Source organism: Balaenoptera physalus, assembly GCF_965194825.1.
Source record: "Balaenoptera physalus genome assembly, chromosome: 11".
NCBI classification, from domain to species: Eukaryota; Metazoa; Chordata; class Mammalia; order Artiodactyla; family Balaenopteridae; genus Balaenoptera; species Balaenoptera physalus.
The window spans coordinates 56509016-56530497 of NC_138896.1; the positions used below are offsets into that span (position 1 = coordinate 56509016).

The 21482-nt window shown below is 39.4% G+C and overlaps 1 long non-coding RNA gene across 1 annotated transcript in view; it reads right to left on the reverse strand.

Annotated features, from left to right (window-relative positions):
* The window catches only part of LOC309638785, a 136599-nt gene that overhangs the window by 40504 nt on the left and 74613 nt on the right, over positions 1-21482 (reverse strand). The window lies entirely within an intron of this gene.

Here is a 21482-nt window from a genome sequence, read left to right on the forward strand (position 1 = left end):
CCAACATTTTTAGAGCTATTACCTAAAGTCTGTAGACAGTGCCAGGGCACTGAGGCAACAGTCCTGGGGGCCACCCTAACCCTGATCATGCTGGTACCCACCGCCCACCCCCCCCAAAACTATGAACTTTGTTTTAGAGCATTTTTCTCTTTCTTATGTCTAGATGGGTTAACTACAGCCTGCCTTACCAATTATAGGAAGCAACTTAAGAGCACTAGAAAAAATAACGCATTTCAGTGATTGACTATAGCTGCTAGGTAAACCAGAAAATGCTTAACCTTTACACTTAGAAATGTTTTCATACTCTGCTGATTCCAAAGTCAGAGACCAAAAAAGACCCATTTTTTACAGCAGTTTTTCCAGATAAAGGTATATTTGTGTTTTTTTTTTTTCAAAGTGACTTCTGTATGCTAAGAACCATCTAGGGCTCTCCAAGTCTTAGGTTCATCTTTTAAAACATTAAGGAGTGGAAAATCTAGAAAATTTGAAGAAGTCTTGTTTGAGACCTGTATTATTTTGATTCCAATGAATGAAAGTCAATTTTATATGGCTTAAGTGCAAAGGGAGGGATATAGTTGGGTTAAAATCAAGCTGCAGGCAGGGAAAAGATGCAACTGAGCTCAGAAACATCTGAAACTAGGAACTTGAAAGCCAACAGGTCTTTCACTCTGCCTCTCATTTTAGCGTTTCTTTGAGTTCCAGTTTCATTTTCTCTCCTTTTAGGCCACACTGCTACACTGCTGACTTATGTCTAATTCCTAATTTAAAAAAAAAAAAAAAAAAAAACACCTAATAGATCCAGGGGAGGGGCTTTGATATGGTTAGGGTGAGAAGGAAGATGAGAAGAGTAAGAAAACCCAGCACGCCCATGAGAATCAGATAGTTACCATACAGAGAATGAGTGCTGTTCTCAGAAGAAATAGGGTTTGGAGCAGACAAAACAAGAGGTGTCCACAGTGAAATCTCATTGAATCCTTTAACATTTGCAATGTGTAGGTGATAAAACAGATTTAGAGCAGGGCAGTGATTTGTTCAAGGTCATGCAACTCCTAAGTGGAGGAACTATGACTTGAATCTGGACTTTATCTCCCAACCCCTTCTCTTCTCTAATATATATGATTTAATCTACTGGTTGGAAGCATATGTATGTTGGTGTATGTCAGATGACACTGTGATATCTGTAAGATTTGGGAGCGGGACACAGGGAGGTTCTCTGTGCTCTCAGTTTTGGAATTTGCCTCAAGGAGCCTATGAGCAATGCCAGTGAGTCATTCCTTCTCTAAGATGTGGGCTGTGTTAGGCTTTTGAATTACAGAAAGGAGAAAAAGAAATGGTATGACTAATTAACCAATAATTATAAAACATTAAATGTGCAAAAAGGAAACCTACCTGATGAGGCCATGAGAGAACTGTATAATAGAGGGTTGTGTTTGTTTTAATGAATGGGGATATGTACTTATGGAAGTTTTCCTTGTGGAAGATTCTAAGGTTATTTAAGTCAGAAATTGGTTAATTCTGAGAGTCAGTTCCTAAATGTGTGTACATGCTCTTGGTTTTCTTTCTGGGAGTCATCTAATTTTGGGACTCATACTCTGAAGTGTGAGAAACTTGAATTAATTTCAGAGGAAATATGTTCATTAAAGGCCAATGAATGTCAGTTCACTGTACCAGCTAGCTACTGCTGTGTGACAAATCAATTCAATGATTTAAAGCAGCATGTGCATTCTGATTGGTGGGGTTTTGCTGATTTGCAATGCCCTTGATTGTATAGGGATATTTCAAGCAAAGGATGCACCTGGGCTTGGCTTCTTACTGCCACTTGGCTCAGACAGCTTTATGTGTATTCATCTTGGGGCCCAAGCTGAGGAGACAGCAGCCACAGAAGGGAACCTCTGCTCATGACACAGGTGGAGATGTGAGAGAACATGCCCAATCATGTAAGCAAGTTTTAATCTTTTGTGTCATGTTTGCTGGCATCCATTAGCAGAAAAATGGCCAAGCCCAAAATCAAAGTGTGAAGAAGAATGTCCCTCTCATGGAGATGGTGTGGGGTGGAGTGAATGAATAGTTCTAGACAATAATCCAATCCACCATAGAGTCCAGAGCTAAAAGTCTATTTTTAGAAAGTATATTTTAAAAGTGCATTCCCAGGGCTTCCCTGGTGGCGCCGTGGTTAAGAATCTGCCTGCCAATGCAAAGGACACGTGTTTGATCCCTGGCCCAGGAAGATCCCACGTGCAACGGAGCAACTAAGCCCTGCACCACAACTACTGAGCCTGCACTCGAGAGCCCGCGAGCCACAACTACTTAAGCCCGTGCACCTAGAGCCGGTGCTCCGCAACAAGAGAAGCCGCCGCAATTAGAAGCCCACGCACGGCAACGAAGAGTAGTCCCCGCTCGCCGCAACTAGAGAAAGAGGGCACACAGCAACGAAGACCCAAGGCAGCCAAAAAAAAAAAAAAAAAAAAAAAAAAAAAGTGCGTTCCCAGGTGATTCTAAAGGAGAAGCACCAAATATTGTGAGAAGGTGTTGACTTTTAAGAGTGGTGAGCAGACCGGCCGGAGCAGGTCCGGGGTCAGGCGGCGGCGCCCCTGGGCCCGGCCATGGTGCAGGCCTGGTACACGGACAAGTCGGGCGACGATCCGCAGCGGCCCCACCGCGGGGAGCCTGGGCGCCCGGTCGCCCTGCCGCAGCTGCGCGGGCTCAGGGTCCTTTACTGAAAGCTGGATGCTGACAAATATGAGAATGATCCAGAATTAGAAAAGATCCGAAAAGAGAGAAACTACTCCTGGATGGACATAATAACCATATGCCACGACAAACTACCAAATTACGAAGAAAAGATTAAGATGTTTTATGAGGAGTATTTACACCGGGATGACGAGATTCGCTACATCCTGGACGGCAGTGGGTACTTCGATGTGAGGGATAAAGAGGACAGTTACAATCAAGACTTTGAATTTTAACAGAAAAACTGGTACATTGTTTTTTTTAGTTAAAAATTCTGAGATTCAATTATACCTAATTCGTTATAATCATAGAAAAACCCTAAATTAACCTCATATTTGAAGGGTAGTTTACTTTATTTCTTTTTTTAAACTGGGTTAAAAATCTTTGTGTCAAAAAAAAAAAAAAAGAGTGGAGAGTATATATTTTTGCCGCCGGAGGAAATCAATGGTTTTCTTTCTTTCTTAAAGTTAACTTTTCTATATATTGAACTTCTACTCAATCTACTATTATTAATTTCATGTCAGCCAAGTATACAAGTCAGGGTTTTCCAGAGATAGAACCAATAGACCATATATAGATATATAGAAGGAGAGTCATTACAAGGGATTGGCTCACACAATTATGGAGGATGAGAAGTCCCACAGTTGGCTGTCTACAAGCTGGAGGTCCAGGAGACCAAGTGGTGTACATCCAGTCCAAACCAAAAGGCCTGAGGGCCTGGGAGAGCCAATGGTAGAACGAGTCAGAGTCCAAAGGCCCAAGGACCAGGAGCCCCAAAGTCCAAGGACAGGAAAAGATGGTGTCCCAGCTCAGGCAGAGAGCAAATTTGCCCTTCCTTTGCCTTTTTGTTCTATCCAGGCCCTCAGTGGATTGGATGATGCCCACCTGCATCGGTGAGGGTGATCTTCCTTAGTCTATGAAATCAAACGCTAATGTCTTCCAACACACAGACACACCCACGATGTTTTACCAGCTATATGGGCATCCCTTAGCCCACTCAAGTTAACACCTAAAATTAAGGATCACACCAAGTGATCATCTGATTTTACTGTGTCTTCATTGCATCCATTGTAATTTTGTGTGTGTGGGGGGGGGCGGTTAAGATGGCTGGAATGTGATTTGGCCCATTTTTTTCCTTTTTCAAACCTTGGGTTCAGAGTTGAGTTAGTGATTATCCTCAGTTTGGGCCACATTTATCATGAGTCCATGTAAGTCCCCTTTTTTTGAATTTTTAAAAAATTTCTTTCTCTTGAATCCTCATAACCTAGTCTGCTTCTGTTCCCCTTCTCTACCTTTGGCAGTGATTCTGAATCTTTAAATGTGTAGTTGTCCTTTGGTATCTGCAGGTTCCAGGAGCCCCCTTCAGATACTAAATTCTGAGGATGCTCAAGTCCCTTATATAAAATGGCACAGTATTTATATATAACCTAGGCACATCCTCCTGCATACTTTAAATCATCTCTAGATTTCCTATAATAGCTAATACAGTGTAAATGCTATGTAAGTATTTGCCAGTGAATGGCAAATTCAAGTTTTGCTTTTTGGAGCTTTCTGAATTTTTTTTTCCTGAATATTTTTGATTGTCGGTTGAATACTTGGATGTGGAACCCCTGGATACAGAGGGGCAACCGTGTATCTTTCTGTTTGTATGTGTTCTTTCAAAGTGTGTATTGATAGTTTTGTGCTATTGTATTTTTAAATTATGTAAGTAATACTGTGTTATAGATCTCATTTTATTCCTTATTTTTGCACTCATTAATTCTCTAATTACACTCATTCATGTTACCGTGCATACCTATTATCCATTGCTTCTCATTGCTATATAGTACTTAGAGGTTTGTATCCACCATTGGGTTTGTTTCCTTTCTCCCAAGGATGGAGGCTCAGATTGCTTCCAGTTCTCCATGACTACCAATAATCCTAAAAAGAAAATCTTTATACATACCCCCTTATGTGCCAAATCTTATGCTACCATCCTAGGCAGTCTGTTACCTCAATTTGTCATTAATATGCTATTTAAGGGCTTAAAGCAGGGAAAAGACTTGACCACATTTTGTTTTAGAAAAGTGACTAGATATCATGTGTAAATGATGTTGAGTTTGGATGAAAACACTGAAAGCAAGGTTGTCAGTTAGGGTTCTGTTGATCATTCAGGCAAAGGCTGAGACAGAACCAGACAAAGTGAGAGAGAAGGAAGAGAGCAGGATGGGAGGAACTGAGGGCAGTTCAGGGACTAAAATGATGGATGTGACATCTTCTCTTGGATAGAGAAGGAAGTGAGAGCTTGGAATCTAGAACAATTCCTACATTCCTGGGTTGTATGATTGGGTAAAATGGTTGCATTCCAGGATGGTTTCCCTCCAAGATGAGGAATGCTGGAAAAGAGGTGGGTTAGGGGAGATGGTAAAGAAAACAAGCACACCCATCAAGGACTTAATGTCAGATGAAAGCTCCCAAATGAGCTGTGTGTGTGTGTGCGTGTGTGCATGTGTGTTTTAATTCCTTTTCTCCAAAAGCAGTGTACATTTTCCCTAATATATTAGATCTGAGCACCTATTTTATTTTGTACTTGACACCTAATATATGTAAGTATATTTGTATTAAATTCTAAATATATCCAGAGGGCTTGCTTATTAATTGAATTTCCTGAGGCATAACTCATTCCCATGAGGTGCTAATAATCTGATAATTTCAGGTCTTTAATGCTAGAAATATTGATGAGAGCAGTTAAATAACTTCTTAAAGACTCTATTAGTCATATGTCTTTTAACTTGGCTAGAATATGTGTTTCTTTCATTATCCCTGACACACACACACATACACACACACACACACACATCTTCCTGTTTTAGGAAACCTTCAACCATGACCATTTGATGTGTTATCCTTCAAAAGACAAACTTATCAGATCTAAAAGTATCACCTCAATCACCTTGCTTCTAGTAGGAAGACACTTGCCCCTGGCTTTTGAGAGAAGGTTAAATGAAGCCAGAAGGCTCTTGTGTTCTATCTCATTGACCTCCCCCCAAGGCTGTTCTCTGTGTCTTCCCACTGGGTTGAATCAGTGACCCCCATTATGCAAGCGCTCAGATGTGAAAGAAACATCAGCCTCTTGCAAGCAGAGAAGCAGGCAGTGTGAAGTCACTATCCAGCATCACGGGGAGCAGACTGCCTGGGAAGCAGTGGTGAGGCTGAGCCTGCTGGGGCCCTGGTACCCAAGGCAGAGCATCACTCCCCAGAAGAAGAGAGGATGTCGAGGAAAATGGTGATAGGGTCAGCATGACAGAAGAGTGACAGCAACTTAAAGAGGGGTGACGGAATTAAGTCACAGAGGAAGCTCTTCTGAGTGCAGTTCTGAGAATTAAAAGCTCTGACAAAAATTCAAGCAGTGCAGGTCTTAGATTTCTGCAACATCTGGGAAAATTTGAACATGGTTTGGTTTGTTTGATTTGAAAATTGGTTAAATGCTATAAGGATGGAAAACCTCCAGCATTTGTATTAATCATGTAATTGTCACAGATCCATTCCAATGGAGTTTTGTGTTATTGTTGCTATTTATAGCATTTATGCTTTCTGGGTGACTTTGCGTGCATCTGATGTTCTAAAACCAACTTGGAAATCTACCACTACGTGAAAATTCTGATGAGAATGATCGTTTCCACTTACAGGGAGTTATTACATGTCAGATTCTAATTAATTCACATAAGAATACTGTAAGTTATGTATGGTTACAACAGTTTTGAAAATTAGAAAATGGAGCTGCTAGAGGATGAGGAAGTTGTCCAAGTGTTCTGTTTCTATCATACAATAAAATACTGGAGCTGGGACTTATTGTCTGGCTACAATGTTCTTTGATTTGTCTTCCTGATTCTTACATTTCTAAAAAAAAAACAAGTTTGGGTGATTTTAACCTTTGTAGTGAGCATAAAACACCTGGGAACATCAAAGTCAAGCCACGCTTAGAACTTCTTCCTGGGATGCTGAGAACCTGCATGAAAGTTTTCAGATATAGCATCACACCTTTAACAACATAGCTTAATCAACTTGGGAAACAAATTCATCTTGGGGTCGGAAATGTATGTCAAGGTTTATATATGAAAGCCAGGGTGTTTTTTTTTTTGAAAGCCAAGATTTTTCAAGCTTGTAAATAGATCCAAATAGTGTGGCAACTTGAAAAATCATATGATTAATTCTTTAGATAGCCACTGAAAAGTCCAAGTGAATATAAACATGGAAGAGGAAAGGTATTTAATCAGCCCTGGAATCTAGAAAAGTGATCTCAGCCACAGAATAGAAACTTCAAGGAATTTCTACAACATAGAACACAGATCAAGGGCAGACCTGGGCACATGATAACCATGGACAGGCTGGTAATTTGGTGCCCCTTCAAATGCATGTTCTCTACCTTCTGATAAGCATTTATTCATACATGACATGAAGGATTGCCTGAGCTGGGGGCAGGGGGAGCTAATCAGTGCGCATGCAGGGTCTTAATGTCCCCTAACTTGTGCTTCCCACTCAGCAATTAATAGGAGCCTCCCCCCAAAGCCTTCCCCTCCCCAAAGCTCTTCAATGATAATCTCTTGTTACACAAGCAGGTTTCTCATGGGTTTAACCCCACTTCAAGCCAAGTATTCCTTCTCACCACATAGAGTTGGTCTTTCCTGCTGTATCCTTCTATTTCTGAGTAGTTAGATTAGCACTGTTTACTACATTTCTGGTGAGCAGTACTGTCTCCCCAAAGGAGCGTGGGTAAATACAGTTTTCTTCTTTTTCATGTTTCCAGTAATATTTTTCTTCCACAGTGATGCACCCCCAGCTCTTTTCTGAGCTTGGTGATTCCCTCAATCCACCTCTGATCCAAATGACACTAATTTGAAAGAAAATACCATCTGTGCCCCATCTCGCTGCTTGCCAACAGCAAGCAATTGGAAAATTACTCATCTAAAAGCTCTTGTCTTTCCTAATTTGAAGCAAACATGCGTGGAAGTGAGGCGGAGCATGAAGGGGAGGACAGTGAGGCGCCTTTCAATCGCACCAGGTCCTGGGGACATATTACAGGTGCCTTAGGGCTGGAGGAAGTTGGGACCTGGTGTGTCACACACTGTGCATTTGCATATGGCACCATAGGAGCTGCCTAGACAGCCTCCAGGAAAGGACAGCATGCAGGCGAAAGGGGGTTGTCCTGCCTACCTACCTCAAGGCTGCCAACACACAATGGAAAAGTCTTTTACAGACACAAAAAATTTCCTACGACCAAACCAAAACAATTCAAGCAAACAAAAACAAAATACCTCTCTTATCCTTTCCTCTGCTTTCTGGCTGCTGAACCAAATCAAAAAGTCCAGTAAAAATAAACTTTCTCTTCTTCCTCCACATTTAGGCAATGATTGAACAAATGGCCCCCATCATTTATCACCTTTCCTAGAATCCATCTCTAATCCCAGTGCTGAAAAAAATCTCTCTCAGTAAAAATGAACAAATAGAAGGAAAGGTCAGACATTTAAAAACTATGTTTAAATTAATAAATACTTTAATTAATGATAATTAATTAAGATAATGAATCAAAGCAAATTTATTACTATCATTAAGAAGTACTGAAGAAGATATAGAGAACAGACTTGTGGTTGCCAAGGGGGAGGGGGTGGGGGAGGGATGGGTTGGGAGTTTGGGATTAGCAGATGCAAACTATTATACATAGGATGGATAAACAACAAGGTCCTACTGTATAGCACAGGGAAGTATATTCAATATCCTATAATAAACCATAATGGAAAAGAATATGTAAAAGGATATATATGTATAACTGAGTTACTTTGCTATACAGCAGAAATAAACACAACATTGTAAATCAACTATAGTTCAATAAAATTTTTTAAAAAGTACTGTAAGAAAAATGAGACAAATTTGAGAAAAATCTCTAATAAGTATTCATAGATATTATATCTATGAAATTTGAACACAAAAAGGAAAAAAAAAAGAGTTGAAAATGTTCATGGTGATAACTGCTACATAAATATGACTGACAAATTAAAAACTATGATGGAGGCAAAGGAAAACATATTGGAATATTTAGAAATTTGAATCAGTGAAGAAGAAAAAAAGCACAACACCTCTTCTCTAAGTCATAAGGAGAAAGGGAGCCTATAGCAGTCATTAGTGCTCTTTTCTAAATATTTAATTCTTTGCTCCAATGGTGCTCGGCTTCCAAGATAAAATCAAGAACAGCCAGTTAAACTTGAATTACAGTTAAATGATGAACTTTTAAAAATATAAATATGTCTGAAATATCGCATGGGGGCATATTTATATTAAAGTTTATCTACTTATATGAAATTCATATTTAACTGGGCATTCTGTTGTTTTATTTGTTAATTTCTGGCAACCCTACTCTGTCTTTGGGGTATGATAGGATTGTGTTTCCCTACCTACTGAAGAAGCTGGGTGTGACCATGCTGCCTGCTTTGGCTAAGAAAATGACAGTGGCAGGGGTCTGAGTCACTTCCAGTGGGAAAGTGCTAAGAGCCAGTGAACAATCTGACAGAGTAGAAACCCCAATGAACCCGCCTAAAACAATTAGTATGAGGAGGAAATAAACTTTTGTGGATTTAAACCACGAAAATCTGGGGATTATTTGTTACTGCAGCATAATCTAGTCTAGCATACCAGATAGATTATGACTAAATACATAAGTAATGATACAGTTGGGAAAATAGATAGACATATAATTAACATTGCAAACACACTTCCACCCACAATTTATTAAGCAGACCTAGTCACAGGCCCCACTCAGGAGTAACAGGAGGTACAATCCTACTATGCCCCTGAAAGTGGGGAGAACCAGTAAGGAGGTGAAAAATACTAATATACCTACACAGAGATAAAAGGATGCAGAGGAAAAGAAAATAAATGTCTAAATGAAAAGGTTTATAAATTTGATAGCAATAGTAGAAGTTAAAAAAGTAGAAGCCTAATTATTAATAAATATATTTTAATAAAACTATAAATAACATTTATAAAAGATAAAAGCTAATTATCTTCAATATGCAAAAACATTTTGAAATTATGGCCATTACTGATGGCCATCCTATATCAATTGTTCTTCCTTATAAGAAACTTGGTTTTCTTTATTTGTTTATTTTGGGGGTCCTGGGAAATGTGTACATCTAGTTTTATTTCCCAGCCCCTTTTTCAGGCAAAAGTTGCCATGTGACATAGTTCTGACCAATAGGAAGTGACTGGAAGTCACTGGGGGGGGGGGGCCTCAGGAGAATGGCACAAACTCCAGCAGACACAAGCTTTTTGCTTTTTGTCCTTTTCCTTCCTCTTACCTGGAGCATATCTATGATGCTGGAGATGGCACAGCCATTTGTGACAATAGGGAAATAAGCAAGAGGCTAAAAGCTGTGAGTTAAGGATGAATGAGTGGAAAGACAGAAGGAGCCTAGATGTGGACTTCTTTTTAGGTGATTAAAATAAAATCTCTCATTACTAAAGGTGCTGTATGATAAATAGTCTTTCAAAAGAAGCCAAGTTATAACTGTCAAAGGTGTTTCTCTGGTCCTTAAAGGAGCTTAAACTAGAAGTTTATACGAGGACCCCACTATTTATCCTTCATAAGTCATTTCCTATAGTTATGTTTACATAAATTTTGGAGTAAATTATTCCTAGTTCTTATTACAGAATGTTGTGCTATTCATTTTCAACCAATCTTTCTTAATATCTCTATAATGTCTACTTTTGAAAGAATTCTTGTAGATGTTATAAGTATAATTTCACCCCAAATTAAATAAAATATCAAGTGTGTGTTTGTAATGCTAAAAAAATAAAAATAAAAGAAGCCAAATATAATTCTTAACAGATACACACATCAGAAAGAAAGAAATTTAAAACACTAAGCTAAAGTGGGTGAAGTGTATCAGTAGACACATTTGTCTTCATAAAGACAAATTCAAATTTATAATAAAATGAGAAAATAGCCTGTATTGATAGTTGGGGTGTGTCTTGGAGAATTATAGCCATGCCTGTGTTGGGAATATAATTTGGTTTAATGTTGGTGAAAATTGTTTTGGGGAGTACATGGAAGCTTTTTATAATCTGCATAAGTTTCTGACAAGCAATTTCACTTCTAGAAATTTATTCTATGAAAATACTTGGGATAGGTGTGAAGAGAATGTCCTGAAGGTCTTTATTATAATAATGAAAATCTTAAGATAAATTTGCCAAAAATCGAGGTCTGTTAAATCAATCAGAATCATTTTATCAATTTAAATTTATTCTAGAATCTTACATATAAATAATTAAATTAGGAAAAGTTACAACTACTGTGTTTGCATTAACATACAAAAGTCCAGGCTGTAAGTGGCATATATCACCAATAACACACACACTTAGGCATGTATGTAATTTTTAGAGTACAATCATACTATATGTAAATTGTTTTTTAAAATTAAATAGGATACTCTGTCATTTAGTACATTTACATTTACCACATTCTTTCCTAATAGCTTCCTAGAATTCCTTACAGTTTTTCATGAAGAGAAATTTTACAGTTGTTTATCTTATTTAATCTGCTTTTTAAATTAATTTTTTATTGGAGTATAGTTGATTTACAATGTTGTATTAATTTCTGCTGTACAGCAAAGTGAAAGCCATACGTATACATTAATCTGTTTTTCTGTGCTTATTTCTATTGCTTTTAATTTTACTTCCCCCTCCCCATCCTGAGGTTAGATACACAACTGTATTTTATTCCTTTTAAAACAGTTTCATTTTTGACCCCTAATCCTTTCATACTTCTAGAATGTAGAGCATGGTGCAAGGTAAAAATTAAGATTTAAAAAATTAATTGATCAGCCAACTGTCCTTACTCAATTTTCTGAATGAAATATTTTTTGTACATGTCTTTGTATGGACATATATTAAATTGACCATACATTTGGAAATCAGAAATCCAAGTAGAGTAATATAACCTTCCAGTGTTTCTCCTAAGGGACTTTAGGCAGGTATATCACTGGTCAGGATCCTCCATTCCACATTTGTAAGATTAAAAACATCCCTTGCTTTTTTATCTGTCAAGGTTACATGAAATAGAACACTAGCTGCATTTGACTAGAACTGTCAAAACAAGATAATGGATGGCTTATTTGGACAGATCAAACTGTGGTAAGATTTCCTGCCTCCCCATTAACTACCTTTCTTTCCTCCATTCTAAAGCCCAAGGGATGCATTAGATTGGTGGATGGGAAATAATCAAGGAAGAAAAATTGAGGGAACGTAGGCTGAGGGGAAAAATTAAGACATATTCCCAAGGATGCCTTTGATGTTTGAGAAGCTTAAGTGTCCTCTGGATCAGAGAGCTGGAGGGCAAGGCTTCAGAAACAAAGCCCAGACAAACCAGCTGCCACTGGTGTGGGACCAGGTGGACCACTCCAGGTATATTCAGAGCTGCCTCTCCTTGTTAGTCAGAAAATGTTCTCTAAAAAGTGGTGGAATTCTCATTTTCATTTTTCTGTTCATGTCCAGCCTTATGACTCTTAACTTTTGATTCTTGTGTGGCCACAATTCTCCCTCTGGCCACAGAGGTCACCCACATAAGTCTGAGGTGACCTGATGAGACACCATTTGGAAGTCATCCTTCTAACTGAGAGCCCTGCCATAGTCCCAGTAAGTCCTGACATCACAGGGTATGAGGGAGGAGGTGCTCTTGAAGTAGCTGAAAGGTTATTTCTTCCTACACAAGGCTTTCTGAAATTATAGCCTGGGATGAAAATGGCTTCTCACCAATCCTAATACACGTTGAGACTCAAGGTGCAGCCTCAGAGGGCCAGAAGATAGAAAGAAAAAAAAGTACTTTTGATGACTGTTCTTCTTTTTCCTTTTTTCCTTATTATTTTATTCTATTTAGGAAATGATTTCTTACAACTAACCACAGAGGAAATGGTGAATATATAGTGTTACCATTTTTTATTTGGGTTTATGGATTTTGCTACTTCAAGTTTCAATGATTAAATTTTAGACAACCAAAGAAATAAGTAGAATAATTACATTTGTAGTATATAGGCAGTGCTTTTAAAGGTACTAAATTTTCGTTAGATTGGTCTTTTTTTTTTTTTTTTTTTTTGAGTACTAACGTATGGCCAAATACTATACCTGGAGGAAAGAAGAATAAATGAGACATGGTTCCTGTCCTCTCAAATATTTCAGTCTGGTAGTTAAGGGAAGAATGTTAAATTGAGTATCATATGTTAGTTAAATATGAATGTTCCATATATACACTACCAAATGTAAAATAGATAGCTAGTGGGAAGCAGCCGCATAGCACAGGGAGATCAGTTTGGTGCTTTGTGACCACCTAGAGGGGTGGGATAGGGAGGGTGGGAGGGAGACGCAAGAGGGAGGAGATATGGGGATATATGTATATGTATAGCTGATTCACTTTGTTATAAAGCAGAAACTAACACACCATTGTAAAGCAATTATACTCCAATAAAGATGTTAAAAAATAAATAAATAAAATTAAAAAAAAATATATGAATGTTCCTGTTGTTTCAGAGTATCAGCTAAGGGCCCCCAAAGTAAGAGTCATAGGAGCTAAGCAACCCATTATAAAGTAACTTACAAGACCATCTCTGCCAGTGTTTGGAAAATTAGCCATTTCTTTGAAAGTTAAACATACACTTACCCTATGATCCAGAAATTCCTCTCCTAGTTATTTATCCAAAAGAAATGAAAACATATGCCCATATAAAGACTTGTGCCCGAATGTTCATAGAAGGTTTATTCATAATAGCCTGAAAAAATGAAAACAACTCAAATATCCACCACATGTGGATGGATAAACAAATGATAGTATATCCATACATGGAGCACTACTCAGTAATAAAGATGAACAAACCACTGAAAAATGCAACAAAGTATATATGATTTTGTTAAGGTAATGAAGACAGACTCGAAAGAATATATATCCTTGATTCCACATATATAAAATTTTCTAGAATGGGTACCTTCAAATGGGCACATTCTATGGTATGTAAAATATACCTTAATAAAGTTGTATTTTTAAAGATCCAGTTATGCCAAATTAGTTCTCCCAATTATGTAAGAAAAAGACTAAGAATTCGGAGAGACAAACATATTTCTCAGAAGCCCCCATGATGACCACTGCTCAGCTCTCATCCTGAGATCACCCTATAATTGCAAGTAGAAGTGGGAAAGTGAATATCTGGCTTTTTTTTTAAACACAGGTCATAGGCATTGGGTACAGTAGAAAAGGTTGGAAATGGCTGTTGGATTAGCCATACAACAAGGTCTTACCCAGAAGATATTCCCATAGCCTCAGAGGGAGATGATTAAGGCTTGAAATGGGGTTGTGGAAACTGAGCAAGAGAGTAGGAAATATGATAAAGATATATTTGGACGGTAAAATCTGCCAGATTTCATGATTGGAAGACATAGGTGGGCTAGAAGGAAAAGCCAATGATGTTTTTCAAGTTGGGCGATTGTTAGATGATGATGACATAAAATGAATTTAGAAATAGAAGAGTTAAAACATTTTGGAAGCATGGGAAATCGGAGGTAAGTTCAAAGTTGAACACGGCAATTTTGTCATGATAGAGGCAGAAACAAGCAGACAGCATGGAATTGTGAGATATCTATTATTTTATTATTATTTTTATCATTCATAGTAAAATATATTTGCATGGATTTTTAAGTTTCTGGGGAAAAAAAACTAGTAGTTACAATACAGTTTAAGGAAATTTTGTGGATTAAATTTCCAGAAAATATAGGAGGGGGTGAGATCAAAAGTTCTGATGGTGAAAGTAGCATTGAACAAGAGGAAAGACAGCGCCCCTTAAACCACAGCTAAAACCAGTAAAACCCCCAGACTGTACGGTTATATGAGTCAATAGTTTTCCTTGTTTACTTAAACCATGTTTTTTTTAATATTTATTTTATTTATTTATTTATTTTAATTTTTTTTTTTATGGCTGCATCAGGTCTTAGTTGTGGTACTCGGGATTTTTGTTGAGGCATGTGGGATGTTCCGTTGCAGTGCGTGGGCTCCTCGTTGCAGTGCACGGGCTTCTCTCTAGTTGTGGCATGAGGTTTTTCTCTTCTCTAGTTGTGGCACATGGGCTCCAGAGAGCATGGGCTCTGTAGTTGTGACACACGGACTCTCTATCTGAGGCCCACGAGCTCAGCAGTTGTGGCACATGGGATTAGTTGCCCTGCGGCATGTGGGATCTTAGTTCCCTGACCAGGGACTGAACCTGAGTCCCCTGCATTGGAAGGCGGATTCTTTACCACTGGACCACCAGGGAAGTCCCAAGCCATATGTTTTCATGGTGATAAAAGATTGCCCCCAAAACATGTGCCCTGGTTTCAGAGAGAAGACAAAAATGTTGGCACTGCCAGTTAAGAGGTAAGTGATCCAGAAGTCATTTAAGTTCTCAGAACTACTGTTTCCTCATCTGTGTCACGTTGGTGCTAGTACTTAACTCAGAGAGTTTATGTCCAATTACATGAGATCATAACATCCAACCAGAAGTATGCTCAGTGAAGCTTAATTATCTTTGTTGCTACTCTCTGTCTTCACTCATAATTAGACCTGAAATATTAAATAGAACTCAGTACCTCTCAGTTGCCCTATGTAGAGAAGCTTCATAGTTCCGATCACATAGCTTGACAATGACTGAAGAAAGTAATATGTGAAAAGCTCTCAGAAAAATGCCTGAAATGTTGTTAAGTACGAGGTAGTCACTATTATTGTTTTCCTAAACTCCTCTCTCCTCTTCTGAAGTCCTGTCCTTCACTCCAGACTTTTAAAGACATATGGAATGAAGCCATTGTCACTACTTAAAATCTTCAATAACTTCTCACTGTATTAGGAGGAATACCTAAAGCCTTAATGTGGCCTAAAGAGGTCTGTAAGGATTCAGAGAAGCAAATGCAGGAGGAAGCAGGCTGCAATCTTATCTCTGGGACTTGCTGACTCTCTGGGCTCCTGCCTGTTCAATCCCATGAACAGACCTGTTTTCTCCCGCCCTAGTTCCTTTCTTTGTATGTGCTGTTCCAGCGGGGGTTGTGGTGTAGACTAGAGAAGGCCTAGTTATCCTAAGTTATCAAAACTTAGAGATTTGTGAAAGGGGTTGGCGTTTCTGGGCAGATGAGTGGTTTGTTCCTAACAGAAGGCATCACTTTCAGAGCATGTATTCAAACTGGAATGAAGGACTACAGGAACCAAAGCTGAATATTGAGGGGTTTTCCTGAAATCAGATCTAATAATAGAATGAGCAGGGGAGAATTTTGTTATCAGTTTGTTTTATTTTTATCTTTCTCTCATGTATTTCTTCCCCCTAAACATTTCTTGGTATTTCAGTTCTAAGTGTGAGTATCTAGGTGAAATTTTTCTGGTGGGACCAGAGCCATCTGTTTCTTGATGTGTATGCTTTAGAAGACCACTCTTTTTACCTGTTATCCCTTAATTTAAGCAGAGATTATTTCATGTGTGCTAGGTCATGGCTTCTGTTACTGGGTTGACCCACTTTTATGCCAGCTGCCAGAGATGTTTCTCTTTATCCTTTTTCTTTTTCTTTGTTTTTCCTGTAGCAGTGTAGCAATAATCTTAATGTGCTACTGTGTTTTAAAAGCCACTTTAGACTGACTATTAAAATAAAATAGTGTACTATAAAATTGCGGCATAGATGAGCAACTTCCAAAGGATAGATCCCAAGGAAATGGTGTTATTTTCAAGGGACAGCAGAGGGCACAGAGTGTGATAGAGAAGGGAGGGTAGTCTGTCCATCCTGGGTTGTGGCCCTAAAATTCACTCTTTTATTTACCTTTCATGCTGGTTTCTGTTTGTTTGCTGGGATACCTGATTCAAGTGTCAAAGAAAAATCACAGACTCTTGTTAAAGCAGTAAGTAAGACTTTGTCCAAAACTATTGTGATAAGAGTATTGCATTAGAGGAGAGAAACCGAGTTCAACTCTGAATACAACAAAGACAGATGGGTGTTTATAGCCAAGAAGAAGGGTGAGGGGATCAGTGGATGGAAAATTACTAAGAAGAGATGTCAAGTGTTGGTGGTGGTGGTGGTGGGGGGTCCCTGTTAAACTGACCTCACAGGATTCTGACCTTGTCCTGACAGGTCAAGGACATAGACATCTAATGAGGGAGATCCCATAGCACAGAGGTCCACAACACCCCGGGCCGCGGACCTGTGCTGGTCCTGGCCTGTTAGGAACCGGGCTGCACAGCAGGATGTGAGTGGTGGGCGAGGGAGCTAAGCTTCATCTGCCGCTACCCATCGCTTGTGTTACCGCCTGAATGGTCCCATCCCCCCCACCCCTACTCCCCGGTCCGTGGAAAAATTGTCTTCCATGAAACCAGTCCCTGGTGCCAAAAAAGTTGGGGACAACTGCCATAGAAGAAGAACTTGATCCAGTGACAAGGGTGGGGAAGACTTAGGGGACTCTTTGCAAAGACTGTGCTGGACAGGCCAAAGGCAGGACAGAGGCAAGGTCAGGCCAAGTTGAAAAGAGGGCCCAGAACCTGACTGAAGTTTGATCAAGGAGAGCCTTTGTCACCAGGCGGCCTCTAAACAAGACACCACTAAATGAGGCAATGTAAGCCTGTTATCTGGTATGGAGTCGTCTGTATCCCAGCTCAGTCCTGCCCAGAAAGGACTGGAGAAACAATTCCATAGGGAATCTCCAAGATGTGTATGCCCTTAGGCAGAACACTAGAACTGCCTTAATGTTAATTTAGACCTAGGAGACCCAGCGGTATCCTTCCCTTGCTGGTTCTAATTAACAACCCAAGTAAGAAGGGACCTTAAGCAAAATTTGAGTAGAGTATGTTTTCAACACCTCTAACCAATTTTTGCATTCCACTTTCACCTAAACCCTGACCAAGTCCCCTTTTGACCTCACGCTGCTTCCTGACTGCTTCCCAAATTTTAGATTTCTCTCTACTTCTCTTTTCAAAAATTTTTAAAGAATTTTTCCACAGTCCCTCATGCCTCCCAAGTGACAATTTGCATATAAGAACTCCCTGGGTGTAATGCTTGGACCACAAGATATGTCCAATGGAGTAGTTTGGTAATATTGTCAGGGAAACAGCTTTGGTCCTGGGAAGAGGGAGGGCTTTGGTCTCCTATAAATCATATCATATAGGTTGTGAATTTACAAAATTGATCTTGACCCTCGACTCCTGAAGTCTTTATATCAGAGAAGATTGGACAGTTGGGAACCTTCAGAAAAGATCATTTTATACCTTCATCCACGCTCTTTTTCTCTAAAATCCTGGCTCAGGCAATACCGTATCAAGAGTTAATAAAAATAGACAGGAATCGGGGAAGTTCTAGACAAGTTCACACTTGTCAAATCTGAAATTAACTGGCAAGAGGCTTTTTTATTAGAATATTTTTCTGAGTTGTAATCCAGTCTCTCAATTCTAAATTTCATCAAGATGCAAGACTTTGCATTGAGTAAATCTATAAGCCAGACTTTACAAGAAATCTGATAGAGCTTGTATGTGACCCTATGTTGATTTCTATACAGCCGTGTTTATTTATGTTCAATGAGGAAATGCTAACTACAAATCTTAAAATAGGTCCTCAGAGAGGAGCAGCTTTGGACGTGTTCACAGTCTTCGTCTTAAGAAAATGCCCTTCTTTTAGAGATGAGACATGATCTGATTTCATATGCCTGCCCCTCTCTGTACAAGTCTGTTTTCTCAACCCACTTTCTATGAATACTTCTCAGTCTGCTATAGTCCCTTTGAGAGAAGAGAACATGAAAGTTCAACATAAAGTGAGGAGAAGCTGAAAATGTCAGTGCTAGAGTGAGAGGGAAGAAGAAAACTTAAAAGCGACCCAAGAGGTTTCCACTAGCTAATGGTGATACCTCCAGTGCCCCTAATGGGCTGTGGATAATTCCTATTGTCTACACAAGGCGTGTTGGTGCTTCTCCAACAGACCACAAATGAGTAAGGGTCGACTCCATATGGAGAGACTTTAAATGCTGACATCCTAATGAGATTTGTAAACTGCAGAGACTGGATATGGCTTCTCCTATGCAAAGTACTAGCCATGCTCTCATGAGAGATTTAGCAGTTAGCAGTTGCCAAATAGGATGCTTTTGGACTGTGCTTTGTTTCCTTTCATCTTAATAAGATGGAAATTGTGGGAAAACAAAGAGCAGAGAGCAGTCTTTCCCATGGCTTTAGTTCCTATTAAATGCAGTGAAAAGCAATATCCATATATTAGTTGTTCTGCCTGCAGCACTTGGCTTCAAGGGGGTCGCTTCAATTCTCTATGTGACCTAAAGCCCAGGGCTGGCACTTCCCATTCTGTGATCAGGAACAGAAATCATGAGACTGTGCCCAAAGCAGACTATGGAACCCCAAAGAGTCATCCTTTCCAGCAAAGGGACAGCCTGTTTCTAGCAGAAATTATAGGAACTACAGTAAAGTAGAATTACAACTTCCTTTTCTCTACTGAAATATTCGCCCCTAATTTATCAGGAAGTTCAAGCAAATAGGAGTACTATGCAAACAGGTGCTTCCTGGATCTGGGTGTCTGTTGCTTTTCCCAGGTTAGAAATGTTTTCAGCTATTGTATTCAAATATGTTCTCGACCTTTTTCTCTCTTCTCCTTCTGGGACCCGTATAATATGAATATTAATGTTCTTAATATTGTCCTAGAGCCTCTTAAACTAGCCTCATTTTTTAAATTCATTTAAAACATTTTTTGTTCTGCTTGGGTAATTTCTACTAATTCTTTCTCCAGTTTGCTGATCTGTTCCTCGGAATCATCTGATCTACTGTTGATTCCTTCTAGTGTATTTTTTGTTTCAGCTCTGTTTACTTCTTCTTTATATTTTCCAACTCCTTGTGAAACTTCTGACTGTGTTCATCCATTATTCTCCCAAGTTCATTGAGCTACTGGTTATGATTCGATTTTGATTTATGATTATGATTTTGAACTCTTTATTGGATAGATGGCTTACCTCCACTTCACTTAGCTCTTCTGGGGTTTTGTTTGTTCCTTCATTTGGAAAATATTCCTCTGTTACTTTGTGCCTAATTCTCTTGTTTATTTCTATGTATTGGGGAGGTCAGTTACATTTCTCAACCTCAGAGAAGGGGCCTTATGGAGGAGATGTTCTGTGGAATTCAGCAGCATGCTCTCCTCTGGTCACCACAGCTACATGCCTTAGGGGAGCCCTCCGTGTAGTCTGTGTGGGCCTTTGTGTTGTGATGAGGCCAACTCCTGTGGGTGTTCTGGTGGGAGGGGCCAGCCCCTGGCCTGGTTAGCTGCCAGCCTGCTGGTGCGTAGGGCCAGGTCCTGGTGCAATTGGCTGTAAGTCCAGGGGAGCTTGAGTTTGTGTTGACTGGTAAGCCCCTCTTGCTAATAGCCTGGAGAAAGGAATGCAAAGTAATGCTTGCCTGCACCAGTGTTCTTGTGGCAGAAAGCTTCCCCAAATGGCTACTGCCAGTGTCTGTGTCCCAGTTGCCTCCTGCCTCTCTGGGAGTCTCTCCAAGATCAGTAAGTGGGTCTGACCCAGGGTTCTTTCAAAGTACTGCCTGCTATGCTGGAACTTGAAATGTGTGAGATTTTGTGTGAGCCCTTTAAGAACAGAGACTCTGTGTCCTACAGTTCTCCAGCTCTTCTGTACACAAGCCGTGCTGGTGTTCAAAACCAGATATTCTGGGGACTTATCTTCCCAGTGCTGGACCCCCAGGCTGGGAATCCTGATGTGGGGCTTGGACCACTTGCTTCTTGGGGAGAACCTCTGCCATTGTGATTATCCTCTCATTTGTGGGTCACCTTCCCAGGGGTGTGGGTCTTGAATCTACTGTGTTGCTGCCTCTCCACCCAACTCGTGTGGTTCCTTCTTTATATATTTAGTTTTGGAAACTCTTCTCTGCTGGTCTTCAGATAGTTCTCATTGATAATTCCTCTGTAGATAGTTGTAATTTTGGTGTGCCCATGGGTGGAGATGAGCTCAGAGTCTTCCTACTCTGCCATCTTGGTTACTGCATTTGCTTTATTTTCCTTCCTGTATTTCACTGTCAATGCCAAACCAGCTCAAAGCTCTCTTCATTGATTCCAACCTAATTTGGCATCATTCTAGATCAAGCTTACTAGATTCTTTTGCTATTCAATCAAGGTAATAGTGGCAAAGCATTTAGTAAATTTTAAAGTGCTATAGAAGCATAAGAAATTATTATTTTCTCTGGGCTAGACTCCTAAGGTTTTTATTTCAATCTTGGTGCTACTGTGAGACAATCATGTACCATGATCACACAATTCTAAACTGGAAGGCACTTCCTTTTCCTGAGAATTAGGAGATAAATAGAATTGAGCACACATATATGATTTAAAATAATCATAACTGAAGTGACTTTTCCTCAGAGCTAATAAAATAATTAAAATTTCTCAAAGACACATGTATATCTTTTCTTAGTAATTCCATAGAGAATCAAGTGCATTATTGACTGTCTCCAACTTGTAGTGAATCTTAAACTCTGTCTCAAATTATTTCCAAGAGATTTGGCCCATAATTCTGGTCTGGAGTTTTAAAAGTCTGCTCATGTCCCTACTGCCAAGTTTTAATTACTTCCTGCAGGGGGTCCTTCTCCTCTTAGTCCCTGAGATTATTCAGAAGAGAGACATCTGCTCACTGCTAAACCAAAATGAACTTCCAGCCACAAAGATTTTTTTCTCTCTCATTTTATTTTT